We start from the raw sequence: 25,384 nt of genomic DNA, 5'->3' as shown, positions 1-25,384 counted from the left end.
GGTCAAGGAGGATCAGAATGGAGTAGGAGCCATTGGATTTGGCAAGAAGGAGGTCATGGGTGACCTTAGAGAGAGCAGTCTCGGTAGAGTGGAGGGGACGGAAGCCAGATTGGAGGGGGTCTAGGAGAGAATGGGAGTTAAGGAATTCTAGGCATCGATTGTAGACGACTCGTTCTAAGATTTTGGAAAGGAAGGGTAGTAGGGAGATAGGACGATAACTGGAGGGGGAAGTGGGGTCAAGAGCAGGTTTTTTTAGGATGGGGGAGACGTGGGCATGTTTGAAGGCAGAGGGGAAGGAGCCCTTGGAGATTGAGTGGTTAAAAATAGAAGTTAAGGAAGGGAGGAGGGCAGGGGCGATGGTTTTAAGAAGGTGAGAGGGAATGGGGTCCGAGGCGCAGGTGGAGGGGGTGGCACTTGCGAGGAGGGAGGAGATCTCCTCTGAGGATACTGCAGGGAAGGATGGGAAAGTAGGGGAGGGGGTCGGTGGGGGGGAGGGGAGAGGCGGAGGGGTGACTTTGGGGAGCTCAGACCTGATCGTGTTGATTTTCGTGAGGAAATAGGTGGCCAGATCATTGGGGGTGAGAGATGGGGGAGGGGGAGGAACAGGGGGCCTAAGGAGAGAGTTAAAGGTCCGGAACAATCGGCGGGGGTGACGGGCATGGGTGTCGATGAGGGAGGAGAAGAAGCTTTGCCTGGCGGAGGAGAGGGCAGAGTTAAGGCAGGAAAGGATAAATTTGAAGTGTGTGAGGGCGGCTTGGTGCTTGGATTTTCACCAGCAGCGCTCAGCAGCTCGAGCATAGGAGCGTAGGAGGTGGACGGAGGAGGTGATCCGGGGCTGTGGGTTAGTGGAGCGAGAGCGGCGGAGGGAAAGGGGGGCGAGAGAGTCGAGATGAGTAGAGAGGGTGGAGTTGAGAGCGGAGACCCGCTCGTCGAGAGTGGGAAGAGAGGACAGGGCGGCAAGGTGAGGAGAGATGCTATTGGAAAGACGGATAGGATCGAGAGAGCGGAGGTCTCTGTGGGGCAGTAGCGAAGATTTGCAGGGGGAGGGAGTGTGAGAGATGAGGCAGGTGAGAAGGTTATGGTCAGAGAGAGGGATTTCAGAGTTGGTGAGGGAGAAGATAGTGCAGCGGTAGGAGATGACGAGATCGAGGGTGTGACCGAGTCGGTGAGTGGGCGCGGTATGGTGGAGGAGGAGGTCGGCAGAGTCGAGGAGGGATAGCAGGCGGGCGGCAGAGGAGTCGTCGGGTACATCCGTATGGATGTTGAAGTCTCCGAGGATCAGAGTGAGCAGAGAGAAGGAGAGAAGGAAGGTGAGAAAGGGGTCAAGGTGGTTGAAGAAGTCGGAGGTGGGACCGGGAGGGCGGTAGATGACGGCGACAAGTAACTGGAGTGGGTAGTAGAGGCGAATGATATGGGCTTCGAAGGAGGGGAAGGAGAGGGAGGGGGGAGGAGGGATAGTGCGGAAGCGGCAACGGGGCGAGAGGAGGAAGCCGACGCCTCCTCCCTTACCGGTGAGTCTGGGGGAGTGGGAGAAGGAGAGGCCTCCGCTGGAGAGAGCGGCGGCGGAGACCGTGTCTTCGGGAGAGAGCCACGTTTCCGAAAGGGCGAGGAGGAGGAGAGAGCGGGAGAGGAAAAGGTCATGGATGAAAGGTAGCTTGCCTGTAATAGAGCGGGGGTTCCAGAGGCCACACTTGAAAGTAGCTGTGGGTGCAAGGGGAGGAGGGGGGGAAGGGCGGGGGGAGGGGAGGGTTTGGATGGGAAGGAGGTGGCGGGGCCCTGGACGGGGAGAGGGGGATGAGGGGTGGCGGTGGGACAAGAGGACTGGGATGGGGCATGGGTGGGGAAGAGAGAAGGGGGGAGGGGGTGAAGAGGGGGTTTGGTGGGGGGAAGAGTAGGGGGAGGGGGAAGAGGGGTAGCGCTGGTAAAGTGGGGTTCTAGGGCGGGAGAGAGGAGGGGGGGAGGAGACAGAGGAGAGAGCGGGAAAGAGCTGAGCGAGAGAGGGGAAGGGGAAGGGGAAGGGGAGGATAGGAAGGGGCGGGAGGGGGGAGGGGGAGAGGAGGGACATGGCGAGGCCAGAGAGGTGGGTGGCAGCACTGACAACAATAAACAGTAATAAACGAAATCGGTATATAATCAGTGTTCTGCACATGGTTAGTCCTCAAATACAAATGATTGATTGGAAAAAGCAAGGTTTGCTGTGAGACCTCAAGCAAGTATTTTTAATCTCTGTGTGCCTCAGTTTCTTCATCTGTAAAATGGTTATGTTTTTTGTTAAATACTTTCTAAGTGCTAATGACTATGCTAAGCACTGGGGAAGATGCAAATAAGCAGTTCAGACACAGTCACTTGCCACAAAGAGCTCATAATCTAAGTGGAGGACAGAGACATACAAAAAGGAAAGGTTAAAAATGTTTCTTAGATTGTGAGCTCTGTGTGGGCCAGGGGCTGTGATCTTACTATTCTGTATCTACCTCAGTGCTTAACACGTAGTGTAAGCACTTAATAAATATAGCTAATTAAATTTGATGGGGAATGGCTTGGTGAAATTTTGAAGTTTCATTTTGCTTTTATGAAAACAAAAATTTTTTCATGTTAAACATGGTAATTGTGAGCAGACAGACCAGGAGAAGCTCTTTTGGCTGGCAAAAAGTGTGGAATCCTCTCAATTAATCAATCAATCAATCACTCATATTTATTAAGTGCTTTCTGTGTGCAGAGTACTGTACTAAGTGCTTGAGACAGTACAGTGTCATGAAGTTGGTAGATCCGTTCCCTGTCCACCATGAGCTTACAGTCTAGAGGCGGATACAGTCATTAATATGAATGAATAATTTACGAGAAATCTAATTTAATTTAATTTACGGATATGTACAGATAATTTACAGATAAGTCACCTGACTTCTATCCCAGGATAGGGACATCAGTGCTCCTTTTCCATCCCATTCCCACCTGCGTGCTAGGTTGGTCGGCTTCTCGCCGAAATGAGGGTGCGATGGAGAGCAAGGTTCTCAGAATTGCCCTGTGACCGGTGTGTTAGGTAGTGGCAAAATATGGTTCCCAAGTCTGATCCCTTGTATATTAGCCTGTCAATATGAGTCATAAATCTCTTCCTCTGTGTGTAGTGCTCTGTCGTAGGCACTTGGGGGCATAGAATAAATGCAAAAGTCCCACTCGAGGAATTTACAAATGAGTTCGGCCACCATTCAACCACCTTTGTTGTTTACCTTTTGGACCAGGCCAGATCTTGTTTGGCCCAGCTTTATGCAGCAATCGATCAATCAATCGATGGTATTTATTGCGTGCTTCCTGTGTGCAGAGCTCTGTACTCAGCGCTTAGGAAAATACGGTAGAGTTGGTGGACATGATCTCGGCCCACAGGGAGCTTAAAGTCCATAGGGGGAGACATAGTATAATGAATTACAGAGAGTGGAACCAGTAGAGTGAAGACATTTCCTCTGACCAGCCATTGAATGTCTGCTTGTCTGCTGTGTGACTTTGGGGAAGTCATTTCACTCCTCTGTGCCTCAGTGACCTCACCTGTAAAATGGGGATTAAGCCTGTGAGCCCCACGTCTAAGTTCAGATTGGTCTTCTGGACCCAGAGGTGTGAAGCTGGTGCCATATTTGTCCCTGGGATATTTGCAGAAACCCCAGTGAGGTTGTCATTGGTATATCTACACACACATTCTTTTAACTAAGTAAGATCCAGCATTAAATGACTTAGTTTGAAAATCAGTGTGGGCACCAGATTTCCCTCTAGTTGGGGTTGAGTTTCAGAACTGCAATAATAATAATAATAGTAGTTATTAAGCACTTACTGTGAGCCAAGCACTGTTCTAAGCACTTGGGTAGGTACAAGCTAAGCAGGTTGGATACAGTCCATGTCCCACATGGGGCTCACATTCCTAGTCACCATTTTACAGATGAGGTAACTGAGGCCCAGGAAAGGGAAGTGACTTGCCCAAGATCACACAGCAAACAAGTGAGCCCATCATTGGGCAGGGATTGTCTCTATCTGTTGCCGAATTGTACATTCCAAGTGCTTAGTATAGTGCTGTGCACATAGTAAGTGCTCAATAAATACTATTGAATGAATAAATGAAGTGGCGGAGCCAGAATTAGAACCCATTTCCTCCTGACTCCCAGGCCTGTGTTCTATCCAGTAGGCCATGCCAAGCTCAATTCTCCTGATTGCACTCATTTCAATCAATGCTATTTATTGAGAGACTGCTGTGGGCTGTTCTGAAAACCAGAAATAACTAAAATGCTCTCCAGAGTGAGTTTCTCTTCCTCCTTCTGCCAGTTGAGGGCTCATAATAATGCTCCAAATTAGTGGTCACTTTTATTTCCCTGAAGTGCCTTCTCAATTGGTCATTATAACATCAGGTTGAGGTAAGGAGAAGCAACTATTTTCATCTTTCGCAAAAGAAGAATCAGGCCCAGAGAAGTTAGGTCACTTGACCGAGGTCACACAGCAGGCTACTGGCAAGCTGAGGCTTAGAGCTCCTGATGTCCAGGCCCAGGTCCTTTCCACTAGACTATGACTTATCTCCCACCTCCTCCACCCAACTCCCATTTAAATGGATATGTGATCTGAGATGCTGAATAATAATAATAATAATAATACTGGCTTTTGTTAAGCACTTACTATGTGCAAAAGACTCTTTTAAGTGCTGGGAGGATACAAGGCGATCAAGTTGTCCCAGGTGGGGCTCACAGTCTTCATCCCCATTTTACAGATGAGGTAGCTGAGGCTCAGAGAAGTTAAGTGACTTGCCCAAAGTCACACAGCTGACAAGTGGTGGAGCTGGGATTAGAACCCATGACCTCTGACTCCCAAGCCCGTGCTTTTTCCACTGAGCTACGCTGAATAGATTCCTCTCTGTTCAAATCCTAACTGTGGCTTCGTTTTTTTATGATGCGCTAGGGTTTAAGTATGTTAAATGTGGGATCTGTTGTTTGTGAGGAAGGCTGCTGTGCTGGGAAGAGAAGCTCTTCCTAAAGACTGCAAGCTCTTTGTGTGTAGGGAGTTTGCAGACCAACTCGGTGGAGGCAGTGTTGCCTAGTGGAAAAATAATAATAATGATAAGTATAGTATTTGTTAAGCGCTTACTACGTGCAGAGCACTGTTCTAAGCGCTGGGGTAGACACAGGGTCATCAGATTGTCCCACGTGGGGCTCACATTTTTTAATCTCCATTTTTACAGATGAGGTAACTGAGGCACAGAGAAGTTAAGTGACTTGCTCAAGGTCACACAGCTGACAAGCGGCAGAGCTGGGATTAGAACCCATGACCTCTGACTCCCAAGCCTGGGCTCTTTCCACTAAGCCCATGGGCCTATGAGTCAGGTGACCTAGATTCTAATGCCAGCTCTGCCATTTGTCAGCTGTGACTTTGGGCAAGTCACTTAACTTCTCTGTGCCTCAGTTACCTCATCTGTAAAATGGGGATTAAGACCGTGATACCCACATGGGACAACCTGATCACCTTGTATTCCCCCACGCTCCCAGCGCTTAAAACAGTGCTTTGCACTTAGTAAGCGCTTAACAAATACCACTTTTACTATTATTATTATTTTGATCCTGGACGAATTATTTAACTTCTCTTTGTCTCAGCTCTCTCATCTGCAAATGGGATATACTCCCTCCTATTAGACTGTGAGCCCTGTGTAGGATAGGGATTGTGCCCAATCTAAATATCTTGTGTCTACCCCAGCTCTTAGCACAATGCTTGGCACATAGTAAGTGCTTAAAGTACTACAACAATAGTAACTATTGTATTGTGCTCTCCCAAGCACTTAATACAGTGCTCCCCACACAGTAAGCACTCAGAGTGTCCTATTGGATAGATCACAGGCCTGGGAATCAGAAGGACCTGGGTTCTAATCCCAGCTCTGCCACTTGTCTTCTGTGTGACCTTGGGCAAGTCACTTCATTTCTCTGTGTCTCAGTTACCTCATCTGTAAAATGGGGATTAAGACTGTGAGCCCCATGTGGGACAGGGGACTCTGTCCAACCTGATTACCTTACATCTACCCCAGTGCATAGAGCAGTGCCTAGCACATAGTTCGTGCTTAACAAATACCATATAAAAATGCATACCACTGACTGATTGATTAAAACCCATGAGTAAATAAATTACGTATGTCCTTTTTTCTGTTCCTCCTTCACACAATAAGCACTCAAAAAATACAATTGACTGGCAAATACCATTATTATTATAATTACTTCCCCTGCTCCTTCTGATGTAATAATGACGTTGATATTTGTTAAGCGCTTACTATGTGCAGAAGCACTGTTCTAAGCACTGGGGTAGACACAGGGGAATCGGGTTGTCCCACATGGGGCTCACAGTCTTAATCCCCATTTTACAGATGAGGTAACTGAGGCCTAGAGAAGTGAAGTGACTTGCCCACAGTCACACAGCTGACAAGTGGCAGAGCCGGGATTCGAACCCATGACCTCGGACTCCAAAGCCCGTGCTCTTTCCACTGAGCCACGCTGCTTCTCCATAATAATAATTATGGTATTTGTTCAGCATTTACTATGTGCCACGCACAGTTCTTAGAATATGCTGAGATGATCAGAGTGATCAGAGTGTCCCATGTGGGGCTCACAGTTTCAATCCTCATTGTACAGTTGAGGTAACTGAGGCACAGAGAAGCTAAGTGACTTGCCCAAGTTCACACAGCTGACAAGTGGCCGAGGTGGCATTAAAAACCTATGACCTCTGATTCTCAAGCCTGTGCTCTTGCCACTAGGCCATGCTGCTTCTCTGATGTGCTGGACTGCATCGTGGTCTCAAGTAATTTCACAGGAGGGTCGGTGGGAGTCAGGAAACTTGTAACCCAGCTCTGCCCCTGACTCCCTGGGACTTTGGGCAAGTCACCGAACCTCTCTCCTTTGTTTCCTGGGGGAGGTGTGAGTCCCAGATGAGAGAATATACATAAATGTGTTTTATTCTTATGCATTCAGTCATTCGATAGTACTTATAGGTCTCCTACTGTGGGCATAGCACAATGTCCAGCACTGTACTGGGTGAATTACTCTATGCTAAACACTGAACTAAGTGCTTGAGACCATACAGTAAAAGTAAATAATGCAGACCCAGCTTTGAGAAGTTTACAGACAGGTAGGTGGATATATACTGAGGATAAACAGACACCACTGGTAACACCAAGAGTATGGCTAAACCGTAAGCTTGTCGTGGGCAGGGAATGTGTCTGTTTGTTGTTATATTGTACTCTACCAAGCGCTTAATACAGTTTTCTGCACACAGTAAGCTCTCAATAAATATGACCGACTGACAAAAACGAATAAAGAAATGAATAAATAACTGGGAAATGTACATCAGTGTATACAGAAGTGCTCAGGGAGGCTCAAAGCTCAGGAAACAGAAGCAGACGGACTGTCCTGCCGGTCCAGGTGCTAAAAGGAACAGCTGCTCCAGGGATCTTTTGCAGACCAGGAATAACCTTTGCACTTAGATGAAGGGATATCAGCCCCCATAGCATCTCCATGCAGCGAGAGGGGCCAGGCTGTCACTCTGAGGGCTGCCCAGGATGTCACTGCGGTTTCTATGTATTCTCGAGGTGGGGAAGGAGGAAGCATAAAGACAACGTCATAGAACATTTGACCCAAAGCTGGATGATAATGAACTTCTCATCTTGAAATGGGATAGTAATCTCCTTTTCTGTCTGCCACAGATAAGCGGTGCTCCTCAAAATGCAAATTCCGTAAGGGATCCTGCCTTTTACGTTCTGCAAAACGAAGCCTGGTGTAGGGGGCAAGAAATGGCAGAAGTAGAATTCATGTAGTGAGGGGTCTCTGAGTGTGTGTGTGTAAACTGCACCCTGCTATCTATACAGATAGAAACAGGACCAGGTGAGAGAATGTGGATGGCTCAATGTAAGTCCACACCAGTATTAGAAAAATAACTCAGAAAATATATCTTTCCCTAATTAAATAAAACTCTTAAAAAATATAGGGAACCCCAGTCTGATGTCTTGCTACAGGAGAGATGGCGGTGACCTCCAAAAGCACCCTTGGTGACTGAGTAATGCCTACTCCTAATGACCAGAAAAGGAAAACTATTGTATTTTCAGGGGCACGGTGTGCAAATAGGCAAGAGCTTCTTTCTCCTCTCTTGACATTCGTGGATACAATCTCACCCTTGGCAGCATTATCTTTGAAATGAAAAACAGTTCCAATATCAATGGAGCCTACTTCATTGACGGCCTTTAGCAAATACTGATCAATGACAGCAGTGATGGAGAAAACGGTGTGCTTCTTGCTGATTTGGCTTTTCTTCTAAAATGAATGGTAAAACTCCCTTTCTAGGTTTCGTAAAGATTCCCGATGACATTTGCAGAATGCCTGTGCTTTTGTCCCTTAGACTGTAAGCTCCTGATAGGCAGGGAAACTTATCTACCAACTCTGTCCCACTGCACTCTTCCAAACACTTAATTCAGTGCTATGCACACAGTAAGCTCTCAAGAAATACCACTGATTGACCGAACTTAATTGCTGATTTTGCAGCAGATTTGTGCTTCTGTCTTGGAAGCCAGGTTAATGAGCAGATACTCCCGTGTTCTCAAGTAAATAAGGAAGTGTAGAAATGGATGATCATTAGCAGAGTCCGAAGTAGCACCACCGTGTTGGGGATGGAACACTGGCCTGGGAGCCAGAAGGACCTGAGTTCTCATCCCTGCTCTGCCTCTTGTCTGCTGTGTGACCTTAGACAAGTCACTTCACTTCTCTGTGCCTCAGTTAACTCATCTGTAAATTGGGGACTAAGACTGTGAGCCCCACATGGGACAGGGACGGTGGCCAACCCAATTTGCTTTTATCTATCCCAGTGCTTAGTACAGTGTTCGGCACAGAGTAAGTGCTTAACAAATAGGCAGGGAGTGCGTCTGCTAATTCTCCTGTACTCACCCAACTGCTGAGAACAGTGCTCTGCACATAGTAAGCACTCAATAAATACCATTGATTGATTAACAAATACCACAATTATTATTATTATCATATAGGTAACTGCTTAATAATTTTGTGATGTTCTCAGATTTCTCCTCGGAACATTTTTTTTTTCCATCCAGACACAAATCTAGCCTTTGGGCACCAGACAATGCTTGGCACATAGTAAGCACTTAACAAATGCCATCATTATTTATAGTTTCAAACATACTGTACACCAGCAGGAATTTTATACTCCTCGTATTCTTTTCCAGCATTCTGAACAATAAGGCTTTCAGTGTCTCTTTATAGAGGGTAAGCTGAGCTTAAAACAGGTCTGACTATATTCAGTGCAAAGATCAAATTCCCCAGGGATGATGACATGATTTGTGTTTTGGTTTTTTCAGGGGAATGTCATCGCTGCATTTTGTTTTAACAGAAAAATAATAGACAATGAATACACTGCTTGTTGGTCAATATTGGTCAGAAATCAACCAGATTGATTTACAGCCCAGGCTCAGGATAAAACCAGGTCTCAGTTTCAACCCCAGGGAAGGTGCATGATTGAATAAAGAAAGAAGGGATATTTACTGAGGAAGCCTGGTTTAAAGGGAGAACAAGCAAGAGTCTGTTCACTGACTCTGTAGTGGGGCCGCCAGGTAGGAGCCTTCTGGAGTCCTTAACCCACTGCACTAAGGCAAGAGAATCGTTTCTCTCCAGGCTTCTTTGTTGAGGTAAGTATTAAATACATAATCAACAACCAAAGGAGATGGCAGGAGAGCAAATACTTACACGAGGAAAGGATAAGGACTTTTCAAAGAGACCTCCAGCCCTGGTATGCACAAATCACTGCCTAGTATCTCCCAGCCTCAAGCTCCAATATTAATGAGGAATTTTACCCCCATCCCCTGTCCCCACCCTTTACACATAGTCTTCACCCATTTCACATTCAAGTGAAAGCTGGCAGCATGGAACTCTTTTTTCTTTGCAGAAAAAGTACGTCTTCTGGCCAGAAGCAGTACTTGGAACCCCGTCACTGGGCAGGGATTGTCTCTGTTGCTGAATTGTACATTCCAAGCACTTAGTACAGTGCTCTGCGCATAGTAAGCGCTCAAAAAGTACTATTGAATGAATGAATGAATGATGAATCGAGCTGGTGCATGTGCTGACTTTGGGTTGCCTTTATTGGGTTAAATATGCCTGTCCCAACCCCTGGTTTGACTGCTGCCCCAGCCCAGTGAGTCTTTTGGGCTGGACTCTGAATCCCCAACGTTGGCCCCTTCCATGACTGAGCACTTCTACCCCTCCTTTCTTCCAGGTTACTCCCAATTCCATTCTGGTGAAGGGAGTGGAAGGAAGACACCTTCCCTAGGGCCGGTTTTTGGATGATCTTGGGCTGCATGCTCACATCTTCAGCGTGGCTCAGGGGAAAGAGCTCAGCCTTGGGAGTCAGAGGTCATGGGTTCGAATCCCACTCTGCCACTTGTCAGCTGTGTGACCGTGGGCAAGTCACTTCACTTCTCTGTGCCTCAGTGGCCTCAGCTGTAAAATGGCGATTAAAACTGTGAGCCCCACGTGGGACGACCTGATGACCCTCTATCTATCCCAGCGCTTAGAACAGTGCCCTGCACATAGTAAGCACTTAATAAATACCAACATTATTATTATCTTCTCTCAAAAAACTGGCACTGGGGAATATATCTAGAACTTGGAGCTTGAGGCTATCTCCTCCCCACCAAGAGATGTCTGCTGGAACCCACCAAGAGCTAAAAGAGAAACTTTCTCTCGATTCCCAGATCTGGGAGCTATTGGGAACAGGTCTCTCTCCTCAACAGCTCCTATCAAAATTTAGGTTCCACAGTTTGGCATATGGTACTGCTCTAAATCTCTCTTGGAATAGGCTAATGGCCTGGATAGTTGCTTTTTTAAAAATGGTATTTAAGTGCTTCTTACCTACCAGGCACCCTATGGAGCACTGGGGTAGGTACGAGCTAATCAGGTTGGACACGGTCCATGCGCCACGTGGGGTTCACGGTCTTAATACCCATTTTACAGATGAGGTGACTGAGGCACAGAGAAGTGAACTGACTTGCCCAAGGTCACACAGCAGATAAGTGTCAGAGGCATGATTAGCACCCAGGTCCCTCTGTCACCCAAGCCCACGCCTTTTCCACTGGCCCACACTGCTTCTCCTAAATTTTAATGTGGGTGGCAATCCTTTATGTTCTCACATATGCTCCTCTCCTCTTCCTGCTGCTCCTTCCTCTCACTTCACTAAAACACTCTTTATTAAGCAACACCAATAGACCAAGGAAGTGGTGCAAAGGAAAGAAAAAAGGATTGCTATCTGTTGTTTCTTTTCTGTCACCTTCAACCACCCCTTGGGGCATAGAATCTTTCCCAACCCTGGACCTCCTTGCTCTTACTGTCAGTTATACTTGGGAAAGCATTGTTTCTACTTTTGAATTTTAAATTTGCCAACCAAGCTGAGAAGCAGTGCCACTTAATGGATAGAGCGTGGACCTGGGAATCAGAAGGACCTGAGTTCTAATCCCAGCTCTGCCACTTGTCTGCTGTTTGACCTTGGGCAATTTACTTGACTTCTCTGTGCCTCAGTTACCCCTTCTGTAAAATGGGGATTAAGACTGTGAGTCCCATGTGGGACATGCACTGTGCCCAATTTGATTAGCTTGTATCTACCTAGTGTTTAGAACAGCTCCTGGCACATAATAAGCACTTAACAAATACCATTAAAAAAAAAACCCTTAAGTCCTATCACAGCCCACAGCAGATACTGTAGAGTGATCTGAGAATTTTGTGTATTTTATATACGAATTTAAATATCTGGTCACTGAGAGATCTCACACCCGTGCCTATTTATACTAGGCGAGTTATCTGTTGTCAGGATATCTGACATGTTTACAAGCAGCTGAGGAAAAATGCTCTCTCCAGAAAACTTGACTCCTGCCACCCTCCATATCCCCTATCCCCAGCAAAAGCTTGCAGAGCATATCTCGAGAGCAGGCTGTAATCAGATTCAAAACCACCTCCTCCAGAAACCATATTTAGTTCCCAAAGTGAATTGTGTGTATCTGGGGAATGAATAATCCCACTGTGTCCAGCTGTCCACTGAAGCAGCTGGCTTAACTCTATCTAGGTGATCAAATAACTCTCTTCCCCTCTTCTAAGCCCTACTGAGAGCTCACCTCCTCCAGGAGGCCTTCCCAGACTGAGCCCTCCCTTTCCTCCTGCTCCTCCTCCCCTCCCCATTGCCCCTAATCCCTCCCTCTGCTCTTCCCCCTTCTCATCCCTACAGCACTTGTACATATTTATTGATCTATTTATTTTATTAATGATGTGCATTTATCTACGGTTCTATTTATCTGCTTTGATGGTAGGGATGCCTGTCTACTTGTTTTATTTTGTTGTCTGTCTCCCCCTTCTAGACTGCGAGACTTTGGTTGGGTAGAGATTGTCTCTGTTGCTCACCTGTACTTTCCAAGTGCTTAGTACCGTGCTGTGCACACAGCAAGTGCTCAATAAATACGATCGAAAGAATGAAATCCATAACAGCATTAGATTTCGCCTTTGTGAAATATTTGCTCTTTCAGCTAAACCAAAGCCATCGTTAGGATGACATTATAATATTTCCTCATTTTACTGAATTTTACGTGGGTTAAGGTGGAGGAAGTTTTTCAGATTCTGTCTTTTTTTTTTTTTTGGATAATAATAATGGTATTTGTGAAGCGCTTACTATGTGCCAAGCAGTAGGAGGGAGTGGAACCTGGGCGGCTTTTGTTTTCATCCTTTTTCAGCCGAGGGGAAGCAGCAAAGGTCATCCTGTCCCTTTTTAAAATAAACTCTTTAGATGTTCTGAATCCATTGTCGAAGGTTCTCACCTCTGGTTAGGATAAAACTTTCAAATGAATAGGCCTTTTGGTATTGCTGCTTTGGGCTTTTTGGTGGGGTTTTTTTTTTCTTTTTCTTTTTTTCTTTGCTTTTGGGGATTCCTTTTTATATTATTTCCCAGTAATAACTTGTAGAAGGGTGCATTTTCCTATCTTCACCAGTGAAAAGAGGTGTCCAACCGTGAGAACCGCACACAATAAATGTCAGGGTTTTTGCTCCCCTGTTTCTCTTTCCATCCTTACCAAATATGGCACATCCTGGTTGAAAATTATGTGCCAAATTGCAGTAGAGAAACAGAAGACGAGCCCGACTTCCCCTGCTCAGGACCAGTGACTAATAATAATAATGATGGTAACTGTTAAGCGCTTACTATGTGCAAAGCATTGTTGTAAGCTCTGGTGGGGGGGGATACAAGGTGATCAGCTTGTCCCACGTGGGGCTCACAGTCTTCATCCCCATTTTACAGATGAGTGAACTGAGGCACAGAAAAGTTAAGTGACTTGCCCAAAGTCACACAGCTGACGAAAGGCAGAAGCAGGTTTAGAACCCATGTCCTCTGACTTCCCAGCCCATGCTCTTTCCACTGAGCCACGCTGCTTCTCAAGAAGCTCACTGTGCTTCTCAGCGTGGCTGTGGAAAGAGCCTGGGCTGGGGAGTCAGAGGTCATGGGTGCAAAACGCCCCTCCACTGCTTGTCAGCTATGTGACTTTGGGCAAGTCACTTCACTTCTCTGTGCATAGGTTACGTCATCTGTAAAATGGGCATTAAGAGTGTGAGCCCCACGTGACACAATCTCATCACCTTGTATCCTCTTCAGTGCTTAGAACAGTGCTTTGCACATAGTAAGCACTTAATAATAATAATAATAATGTTGGTATTTGTTAAGCGCTTACTATGTGCCAAGCACTGTTCTAAGCGCTGGGGTAGACATAGGGGAACTAGGTTGTCCCACGTGGGGCTCACAGTCTTAATCCCCATTTTATAGATGAGGTAACTGAGGCACCGAGAAGTTAAGTGACTTGCCCAAAGTCACACAGTTGACAAGTGGCAGAGCCGGGATTTGAACCCATGATCTCTGACTCCAAAGCCCATGCTCTTTCCACTGGTCCACGCTGCTTCTACATAACCGTGCTCTTTCCACTGGCCCACGCTGCTTCTACATAATAATGTTGGTATTAGTTAAGTGCTTACTATGTGCCGAGCACTGTTCTAAGCGCTGGGGCGAGATACAGGGTCATCAGGTTGTCCCATGTGAGGCTCACAGTTAATCCCCATTTTTCAGATGAGGTCACTGAGGCAGAGAGAAGTGAAGTGACTTGCCCACAGTCACACAGCTGGCAAGTGGCATAGCCGGGATTCGAACCCATGATCTCTGACTCCCAAGCCCGGGCTCTTTCCACTGAGCCACGCTGCTTCTCTAACAAGTGCCATCGTTATTACTAGCTTAGTGGAAAGAGCCCAGCCTTGGAAAGAGCCCAGGCTTGGGAGTCAGAGGTCATGAGTTCAAATCCCAGCTCCGCCGTTTGTCAGATGTGTGATTTTTGGGCAAGTCACTTAAGTTCTCTGTGCCTCGGTTACCTCATCTGTAAAATGGGCATTAAGACTGTAAGTCCCACGTGGGGCACCCTCATCACCCTGTATCCTCTCCAGCACCAGATAGAATGCCTTAACATATGCCATAATTATTACTGGCTTAGTGGAAAGAGCCCGGGCTTGGGAGTCAGAGGTCGTGGGTTCTAATCCTGCTCCGCCACTTGTCAGCTGTGACTTTGGGCAAGTCACTTCACTTCTCTGTGCCGCAGTTCCCTCATCTGTAAAATAGGGATTAACGGTGAGCCCCACGTGGAACAACCTGATGACCCTGTATCTACCCCAGTGCTTAGAACAGTGCTCTGCACATAGTAAGCGCTTAACAAATACCAACATTATTATTATTATTATGTGCTTTGTTCAGTTTGTCATTGAGCAGGGATAGTCTCTATCTGTTGCCGAATTGTCCATTCCAAGCGCTCTGCACATAGTAAGCGCTCAATAAATACTATTGAATGAATCAATGAAATACCAACATTATTATTCAATGCTTCTCATATAGGAAGCGCTTAACAAATACCAACATAATTATTATTTATTGCTATTGTTCTTGTCCGTCTGACCGTCTCCCCGATTAGACTGTAAGCCCGTCAAAGGGCAGGGACTATCTCTATCTGTTACCGATTTGTCCATTCCAAGTGCTTAGTACAGTGCTCTGCACATAGTAAGCACTCAATAAATACTACTGAATGAATGAATTATTATGTGCTTCTTACAGCCCGTCATTGGGCAGGGATGGTCTCTATCTGTTGCCGAATTGTCCATTCCAAGCGCTAAGTACAGTGCTCTGCACATAGTTAGCGCTCAATAAATACTATTGATTGAAGGAATGAATGAATGAATGAATGAATGAATGAATGAATGAATGAATGAATGAATGAATGAATGAAATACCAACATTATTATTCCATGCTTCGCATCTAGAAGCGGCGTGGCTCAGTGGAAAGAGCACGGGCTTCGGAGTCGGAGGTCATGGATTCGAATCCCGGCTCGGCCACTTATCAGCTGTGTAACTTTGGGCAAGTCACTTAACTTCTCCGTGCCTCAGTTCCCTCATCTGTAAAATGGGGATTAGGCCTGTGAGCGCCCCACGTGGGACAACCTGATTCCCTTGTGTCTACCCCAGCGCTTAGAACAGTGCTCGGCGCATAGTAAGCGCTTAACAAATATCGACATTATTATTATTATATAGGAATTATTATTATTATTATATAGGAGGCGCTTAACAAATACCAAAATTATTATTATTACGTGCTTCGTACAGCCCGTCTATGGACAGGGAGGGTCTCTATGTGTTGCCGAATTGTCCATTCCAAGCGCTTAGTCCAGTGCTCTGCACATAGTAAGCGCTCAATAAATACTATGGAAGGAAGGAAGGAAGGAAGGAAGGAAGGAAGGAAGGAAGGAAGGAAGGAAATACCAACATTATTATTCCATGCTTCGCATATAGGAAGCGCTTAACAAATACCAAATTATTATTATTATTATTATTATTATGTGCTTCGTACAGCCCGGCATGGGGCAGGGAGGGTCTCTATGTGTTGCCGAATTGTCCATTCCAAGCGCTTAGTGCAGTGCTCTGCACCCAGTAAGCGCCCAATAAATGCTATTGAGGGAATGAATGAAGGGTTATCATTATTAGGGTCAAAAGAAAGCCCCAACCCAGCGTCTCCTCCGTAGAGAGCAGGGAGTTGGCCGCCGTCCAATCAGAGGCGTCCCGGGGGCGCGGCCTCCCCGCTGATTGGACGACGCGGCCGCCCCCCTCCCCCGGAGCGGCGGGGGCGTGGCGTAGCCGGGCGGGGCCCGCGGACCAATGGGAGAGGAGGTGCGGGTGGATGGACGGGGGGCGCAGCCTATGGCGAGGCGGCGGGGGGCGGGCGGCGGCGATTGGAGGAGGCGGGGAGGGGGCGGGGCCCGGGCCGGGGTGGAGGAGCGGGCGGCGGCGGGGCGGCGGGAGAGGAGCCATGCTGGCCAAGGGCGGTGGCGGCGGCGGAGCGGGAGCAGGAGCAGGAGCAGGAGGAGGAGGAGGGGGGACCGGCCTCGGCCTGGGCGGCGGGCGGGGCCCCAAGCCGTCCTTCGTCTCCTACGTGCGGCCCGAGGTGAGCGGAGCGGAGCGGCCCGGCCAGGCCCGGCCCGGGGGGCGCCGCCGCCGGGGCCTCCCTCCCTGCCCGCCCAGCGCTTAGCGCAGGGCTCTGCACCCCCACGCCCAGCAGCGGGTGGGGGCGGCTCCCCCTCATAATCGCCTTTGAAACCCTTCGTCCTCATCACCTTGGGATTTGCTCCGCGCTTCCTCTGCGCGGAGCCCTGCGCTAAGCGCCGGGGGAGATGCGGGGGCATCAGAAGGTCCCCCGTGAGGCTGGCCGTCTTCGGCCCCATTTGACAGATGGAAGGGACCGAGGCTCAGATGAAGTTGGTATTTGCTAAGCGCTTCCTCTGCGCGGAGCACTGTGCTAAGCGCTGGGGGAGATGCGGGGGCATCAGCTGGTCCCCCGTGAGGCTGGTGGTCTTCAGCCCCATTTGACAGATGGAAGGGACTGAGGCACAGATGAAGTTGGTATTTGCTAAGCGCTTCCTCTGCGCGGAGCACTGTGCTAAGCGCCGGGGGAGATCCAGGGGCATCAGGTGGTCCCCCGTGAGGCTCGTGTTCATCAGCCCCATTTGACAGGTGAAGGGACTGAGGCACGGATGAAGTTGGTATTTGCTAAGCGCTTCCTCTGCGCGGAGCACTGTGCTAAGCGCCGGGGGAGATCCAGGAGCATCAGGTGGTCCCCCGTGAGGCTGGTGGTCTTCAGCCCCATTTGACAGATTGAAGGGACTGAGGCTCAGATGAAGTTGGTATTTGCTAAGCGCTTCCTCTGCGCGGAGCACTGGGCTAAGCGCTGGGGGAGATGCAGGGGCATCAGCTGGTCCCCTGTGAAGCTCGCTGTCTTCAGCCCCATTTGACAGATTGAAGGAACTGAGGCACAGATTAAGTTGGTGTTTGTTAAGGGCTTCCTCTGTGCGGAACACTGTGCTAAGCGCTGGGGGAGATCCAGGGTCATCAGGCGGTCCCACGTGAGGCTCGCAGTCTTCATCCCCGTTTGACAGATGAGGGAACTGAGGCACAGAGAAGGGAAGTTGGTGTTTGTTAAGTGCTTCCTATGTGCTGAGCACTGTGCTAAGTGCTGGGAGAGATACAGGGTCATCAGGTGGTCTCACGTGAGGCTCACAGTCTTCACCCCCAGCCCTTAGCACAGTGCTCTGCACATAGTAAGCACTTAACAAATACCACATTATATCCCCCTTTTACAGATGAGGTAACAGAGGCACAGAGAAGTGAAGTGACTTGCCCACAGTCATACCGCTTACTATGTGCAGTGCACTGTTCTAAGCGCTGGGGAGATACAGGGTCATCAGATTGTCCCCATGAGGCTCACAGTGTTCATCCCCATTTTACAGATGAGGGAACTGGGGCCCAGAGAAGTGAAGTGACTTGCCCGCAGTCACCCAGCTGACAGGTGGCAGAGCTGGGATTCGAACCCGTGACCTCTGACTCCCAGGTCTGGGCTCTTTCCACTGAGCCACGCTGCTTCTCTGTGCCAAGCACTGTGCTAAGTGCTGGGGAGGGGGATCCGAGGCCATCGGGTGGCCCCACCTGGGGCTCACGGTCTTCATCCCCATTTTGCAGATGGGGTCACTGAGGCACGGAGAAGTGAAGTTGGTATTTGTTAAGCGCTTACTATGTGCCAAGCACTGTGCTAAGCGCTGAGGAGGGGGATCTGAGGCGATCAGGTGGCCTCACGTGGGGCTCACGGTCTTCACCTCCGTTTTACAGATGGGGGTCACTGAGTCACGGAGATGTGAAGTTGGTATTTGTTAAGCCCTTACTCTGTGCCAAGCACTGTGTTAAGGGCTGGGAGGGGGAGGTACAAGGCCATCAGGTGGCCCCACTTGGGGCTCACGGTCTTCGCCCCCATTTTACAGATGAGGTCACCGAGGCCCGGAGAAGTGAAGTTGGTATTTGTTAAGCCCTTACTATGTGCCAAGCACTGTGCTAAGCGCTAGGGGGGATACAAGGAGATCAGTTTGCCCCAGGTGGGGCTCACAGTCTTCACCCCCATTTTAGAGATGGGGTCACTGAGGCACGGAGAAGTGAAGTGACTGGCCCAAGGTCACACAGCTGACAGGCGGCAGAGGCGGGATTAGAACCCATGACGTCTGACTCCCCAAACTGGGCTCTTTCCACTAGGAGCCGTTGGGCAGCCCCGGGGGTGGGGCAGAACCATTCATTCAGTCCTATTTAGTGAGTGCCTACTCTGTGCACAGCACTCTACTGAACGCTTGGGAAACTACAGTAATAATAATGGTATTTGTTAAGCGCTTACTAGGTGCCAAGCACAGCACTTAACAAATACCATCATTATTATTATCCTAAGCGCTGGCACTGTTCTTGTTAAGCGCTTACTAGGTGCCAGGTACTGAACTAAGCGCTTAATTGCCTTCATTATTATTATTCTGAATGCTGGCACTGTTCTTGTTAAGCGCTTACTACATGCCAGGCACTGTACTAAGCGCTTAACAAATGCCATTATTATTATTATTATTACTATTCCAAGCACTGGCACTGTTCTTGCTAAGCACTAACTAGGTGCCGGGCACTCTACTAAGTGCTTAACAAATGCCATCATCATTATTATTACTCTAAGCGCTGGCACTGTTCTTGTTAAGTGCTTACTAGGTGCCAGGCACTGAACTAAACGCTTAAGAAATATCATTATCATTATTATTATCACTATTCTAAGCACTGGCACTGTTCTTTTTAAACATTTCGTAGGTACCAGACACTCTACTAAACTCTTAACAAATGCCATCATTATTATTATTCTAATTACTGGCACTGTTCTTGTTAAGCGCTTACTAAGTGCCAGGCACTGTACTAAGCGCTTAACAAATACCATCACTATTATTATTATTCTAAGCACTGGCACTGTTCTTGTTAAGCAGTCACTAGGTGCCCCAGGCACTGTACTGAGCGCTTAAATGCCGTCATCATTAGTATTATTATTCTAAGCGCTGGCACTGTTCTTAAGCACTCACTAGGTGCCAGGCACTGTACTGAATGCTTAACAAATGCCATCGTTGGTATTATTATTCTAAGCGCTGGCAGTATTCTTGTTGAGCCCTTACTGGGTGCCAGGCGGCGTACTAAGCGCAGGGGTGGATACAGCAAATTGGGTCGGATCCAATCCCTGTCCCACATGCGGCACACAGTTGTCATCCCCGTTTTATGGGTGAGCGAACTGAGGCCCAGAGAAGTAAAGTGACTCGACCAAGGTCACCCGAGCAGACGTGTAGCAGAGTTGGAATTAGAACCCATGACCTTCAGACTCCCAGGCCGGGGCTCTATCCACTGCGCTGTGCTGCACTAAAGAGTGACTATCCCTGCCCGCAACGACAACCTGATAACCTTGTATCTCCCCCAGCGCTTAAAACAGCACTTAGTACAGTGTTCTGCACACAGTAAGCGCCCAATAAATACCATTGAGTGAGTGAACAGTGCTTGGCACATAGTAAGCGCTTAACAAAGACCGTCGTCATCATCATCATAATAATGCTGGTATTCGTTAAGCGCTTACTATGTGCAGAGCACTGTTCTAAGCGCTGAGATAGATACAGGGTAATCAAGTCGTCCCACGTGAGGCTCACAGTTAATCCCCATTTTACAGATGAGGGAACTTGGGCCCAGGGAAGTTAAGTGACTTGCCCACAGTCACACAGCTGACAAGTGGCGGAGCTGGAATTCGAACCCATGACCTCGGGCTCCTTCCACTGAGCCACGCTGACCTGACCCGACCGGGTTTTCAGGGGAACTTCCCTTGTGGGAGCTACCAACCCTATCGTCTTTAACTCTATCGAATTGTACTCTCCAAGGGCTTAGTACAGTGCTCTGTGCACAGTATGTGCTCAATAAATGCGATCGATTGAATGAATATCCGATTTTATTTCTTGCCGTGTGATCCCTAACGGTTCTGGGTGCCCCTGAACCCCTCCCCCAATTCTCCCCCTCCCTCTTTCCCCTCCCTCCCAAATAGCATGAAATCTGCGGAAAGACCTTTCCCACGAGGTCGTGAGAATGCTCCGTCTGGGTAATTTGGACAGTAAACTAAAGGGACTGGGGTAGTTGGTTAAGTTCTTCCCTTCCATTCCCACTCTTCCGCTTCTTTTTATCTTTTTCCTCCCCCATTCTCTGATCTCTCCTCTTTAAAACCTTCCTCTCATTCCGTCAAATACGTGCCGCTGTGCAACGGATCCGTGTTGTGTAAATGTTTTTTCACTTCCAGGAAGTATCACCAACCGCCCCGAAGCAGGGGGTGAATCAGAAAAGAATAGGTTCTGGCCAGATGTCTGGTTCTGGCGCTTAGCAAGGTCAGTGCTTGGCGCATAGTAAGCACTTAACAAATACCGTTATTATTATTATTATTATTATTATGGGGACCCACCCACAGAGTCTGCAGAATAATAACAACAGTAATAGTAATTATGATAAAAAGCAGTAGTATTCGTTAAGTACTTACTGTGCGTATCGAGCGCTGACCTGAGCACTGGGGTAGATACAATATCAACAGAGTTAACACAGTCCCTGTCCCACCCCGGGGCTCACACTCTGTGTAAGAGGAAGGACAGATATTTAATTCCCATTTTACAAATGAGGAAACTGAGACAAACTGAAGTTGTGACTTTCCCATGGTCACTCAGCCGCAAGTGGCAGAATCTGGATTAGAACCCAGATCCTTTCTCTCTCAGGCCTTTGTTCTTTCCACCGGGCCACTCACAAACTGAGTGTGCTGTTGTTTCTCCCCAAAGAGCTCTAGTTATGTATTCTTAAGGTTATATAAAGAAAAAAAAAAAAACATTTTCTCTCTCAACACTTAACCTGGGCCATTTTGGACTTTGAACCAAAGCACTCCAGCAACGAGACGTTGAAGTAAAATACATTTAATGGTTTCTGCCTTGCATTTGTTTCTGTGAATTGCTACTTTCGGGTTTATTGGTCGATAATTTCCTCTTAAGAAGAGTGTAAATTTGAGTGAAAGCCAGTTGTGAGGTGTCAGGAAGCTAGGAATGCCTGGATCCTTCGTGCAGGAGTACTCTTGTTAATCCTAAACTAAATTAAAATTTGCTCCTTATATATGGCCTGGGTAGGTTTGTTTTTTCATATTTTCCAACTCTGCTCACTTGCTTATTTAACTAAAATATTACTGTGCCTGTGAGGTGGTGTACAAAATTCTTTCACCGACCCAATTACTGACTTCCAAAAGGCAAGTGGGGAATTGATCGGGGGAAAACAGACAATTTTTAAACGTTCTTTATCTTTAGCTAAGCCATGCTCTCTGAGCTACCTTTAAATGTTGCTTTAGTGGCTCCCAGGTGATGCTGTTTTCCCTTTGCTGCCTGCCCAGGAACTGAAGTCACTTGGCTTATAAGGATCATTTTGTTTCTAATAAGCTTTGAGACTGACACCCACGGCCTTCTCCCGAAGCTGCCTTTTGAGCCTCTGTTGCCACCATCCCTTTAAATGTGCTTAATTTCTGTGGGGGAATTGCAATGTTGCCCTGAAATATCTTTGCCGGTAAACCACAGAGCTGCTCATACAAGCATTTGTGTTTATCTCTTAACGGTGAGATAATTGATGTCGGGCAGACCTAAAAGTTGCCTTTTGATATGCTTAGGGTGCCATTGATATTCTTCAGAGTTGGATGTGCGATTTTGAACGGCCACTCTTAGTTCTTCCAGCACCACTCCCTTTTAACTTGTCAGGGAGGAGAAGTTTTAAATCTGCTCCCTCTTGGGTTTTTTTTTTTTTAAATTTTAAACCCTCAAATTTGTGAATGGGAGAGTTGAGTTGATGTGGGAAAGATGAATTGATTTACTGGGGTTGTTTCTACCAAATGATTAGCAGTCTAAATGGCTCAGTATCCCACCCACCTTTTCCAGTCTGTGAATACGGAAGTTAAAGAGTCCTTATATACTTATCACCTTTGGGCATGTTTGGAAAAAGTCGTGGAGTGCAGATACAGTGGTACAGAAAAGAGGAAAACAGATGGCAGGTGGGAGAGTGGTGTTGCGGTGCAGGAATTTCTTCGATTAATGCCTGGGTAACAGTGGGAAGGCAATTTAGACACTATAAGCTGAGGGTGCCTGGGATGCGGGAACGGGGAGTAGGCTGACCGTTTCCCTCCAGGTCCCTGTTGCTCTTTGCTCTGGCCGCAGGCACTTCTTGACTTTGTGGTGTGACCAGAGGGGCCACTTCACCAGCAGCTGCTCAGGGCTTGTCCCATTTTTGTTTGTTGTTTCTGATATTTCTTAAGTGCTTACTCTGTGCCAGACACTGTACAAAGTCCTGGGGATATATATAGGGTTATCAGGTTGGACAGAGTCCCCTGTCCCACATGGGGCTCACAGTCTTAATCCCCATTTTACAGGTGAGGTAACTGAGGCATAGAGAAGTGAAGTGACTTGTTCAGGGTCACACAGCAGAGAGGGGGCGGAGCTGGGTTTAAAGCCCAGGTCCTTCTGACTCCCAGGCCCGTGGTCTATCCACTAGGCCACGCTGCTCCTCATTTGCTCCTGTGTGGCAATTTGAGGGCTTGGGAAGTGCCAGGAAAGGGAGGGTCCCATGAATCCATGCCTCTTAACAGTACAAGGGTCTGTTGGAGAGTGAGGAGGGCAAAGTTCCAGGAGCAGAAGAGGAGGCTTCATCAACAGAAGTGAGTGTCTAGAATGTGTGTAATCCTGTACTAGGTGCTCGGGAATGTACAAAGTAAAAGTGAAGTAAAAGCAGTGCCCATCTGAAAGGAGCTTATTTTCTGGGGGGTGAAGACAAAGAGAAGAAAAAATAAACAAAGCTGAGGAGATTTCAAATCACCCAAGCCTGGTCATTTGTTCCAGGTATGAATGAAATGGAAATTTCTCAAAAATTGCATTCATAGCTCAGCTGTGCTCTGGTTTAAGGTATTACAACAGTGAGTCAAGATGCCAGATGAGCTCCTGTCATGGCTGGGGAATAAAAAAGAGGTCCCAAGAGAAAGATCTAAGACCCTGTTGGCAAAATGATGAGAGTAAATGTATGAGTAGTTCTTAAATCTTCCCTGAAAACCTGGACAAATTGAGGATGTCATGGGCGTAAAAGAATGAGCATGGAAGCTAGGAGATCTAGGTTCTCGGCCGCTGCTTTTTGGGGCTGTGACATCAGTAGTGAAATGCTATCAAAGTTCAGTTGGGGTTGGAGAGAGCTCGAAGTCTCAGGACCTCTGCTTATCTGAGAGAGAGACTTCCCCATCTTATTAAAGTTAGGGCTGAAATAAGTGGTAGTGCTGAGTTTGACTTGGAGATGCTTAGACTGGTGTAAAAGAAGCAATAAAATATTAAGGATGGGAACCATACGTTTTTTTTTTTTTCCAGAGATTTGACCACAGGCAGCCAAATACAATTAGAAATAAATACTCTGGGATAAGAAGAAAACAATTGGGTGTACGGGGCTAAGCTACTTTATATTCTTTTGTTACGAATTCTGTTCTTGCTTTTTTATTTCTGTCAGCCAGACTGTGTGGGGGTGTAACTGCACAAGAACCACTTTGTTATCAGTTTTTAGATACTGTTCCTTTCTAAAGACTGCTCCTTTTCCTTTAGTAAATGACAATGTTTCAGCGTAATTCAGTGGATGGCACTTAAGGCAAGTGGCAGGTCTGTGGCAAGTATATGTGTATGCCTGCCCTTGGGGAGAGCGGCTTAACTAGAAACAGGCTTCTGGCGCCCTGCTGGCCAAGAAACTAGTTTCTCCCTCAGTTTAAACATTCTGCCTTCAACTTTCCCTCACTCATTTTTTTTTCCTCCTGGCAATAAAATGGATTGACCTTTTTTCTGCCCTTGAAGATTGCTGACAATTTTGTAATTAGCACTGATGGCTTACCCTAACACAGTCTTGTTTCTATAGAGATTATTTTTACCCTTTATCTGAGGCTTTGAGCTTGATGGGTCTCCAACTCCCTTTCGTTTGTCTTTGTTTCTTTTCCTTGACATATTTTCGAGGGGCTCTTTCCTTGAAGTTGCCCCCAAACTCGAGTACACAATAAACATTTTGATGCCCAGTGACCGTCCTGTAGAACTCGTCAGCTAATTGCTTAAAGGAGTACTCTCCATCTTAAAACCTGAGAACTCTTCTATTGTCCAATAGTTTTCTGGAAACCAAATTCACAACTCTGAAAAAACTAGTGCCGAATCCAGACGGTGGAAGCGAGACAATTTATTAACTTTGAACTTGTTAGTCCAGTGCTTCTCGAGAGTCCTTAGAGTCTTCTCAAGAAGACTTTTGAAAAGAACAATTCTGAATTCCACGCAAGCCTGTGGGGATCAAACTGGGATGGGGACAAAAAAGGAAATAACAGCACAGAACAGGAAGGATGCTTCTTTTAATGTCCGCCTCACCCCGTAGAATGTAAATTCCTTGTGGGTCGGGAACACGTCTACCAACTCTGTCGTATCGTACTTTTCCAAGTGCTTAGTACAGTGCTTTGCGCACAGGAAGCGCTCAATAAATACAGTAGAATGAATGAATGCTGTTCACACAGTATATGGTCAATAAGTACCGTTGATTAAATGATATTTTATTGTACTTTCTCAAGCACTTCGTACAGTGTTCTGAACACTGTAAACACACAATGGGAAGCAGCATGGCCTAGCGGAAAAACCACGGGCCTGGGAGTCAGAAGACCTGGATTTTAATCCCAGCTCTGCCACTTGACTGCTGTGAGACCTTGGGCAAATCACTTAACTTCTCTGGGCTTCAGTTCCTCCATCTGCATAATGGGGATTCAGTACCTGTTCTCCCTCCTACTTAGACTGTGAGCCCCATGGGGGACCTCATTATCTTGTATCTACTGCAGCACTTAGTA

The 25,384-nt window shown here is 47.3% G+C and overlaps 1 protein-coding gene across 1 annotated transcript in view; it reads left to right on the top strand.

Annotated features, from left to right (window-relative positions):
• Window positions 1-16,477: 16,477 nt before the first annotated feature.
• MTMR12 (myotubularin related protein 12) overlaps window positions 16,478-25,384 on the top strand; it is a 74,301-nt gene continuing 65,394 nt past the window's right edge. Inside the window, 1 exon segment of the mRNA XM_029060357.1 lies at window positions 16,478-16,552. The gene's annotated coding sequence lies outside the window, so the exon portion shown is untranslated.

The sequence above is a fragment of the Ornithorhynchus anatinus genome, chromosome 3 (assembly GCF_004115215.2).
Source record: "Ornithorhynchus anatinus isolate Pmale09 chromosome 3, mOrnAna1.pri.v4, whole genome shotgun sequence".
NCBI lineage: Eukaryota > Metazoa > Chordata > Mammalia > Monotremata > Ornithorhynchidae > Ornithorhynchus > Ornithorhynchus anatinus.
This window is presented reverse-complemented; position numbering and strand designations above follow the sequence as displayed.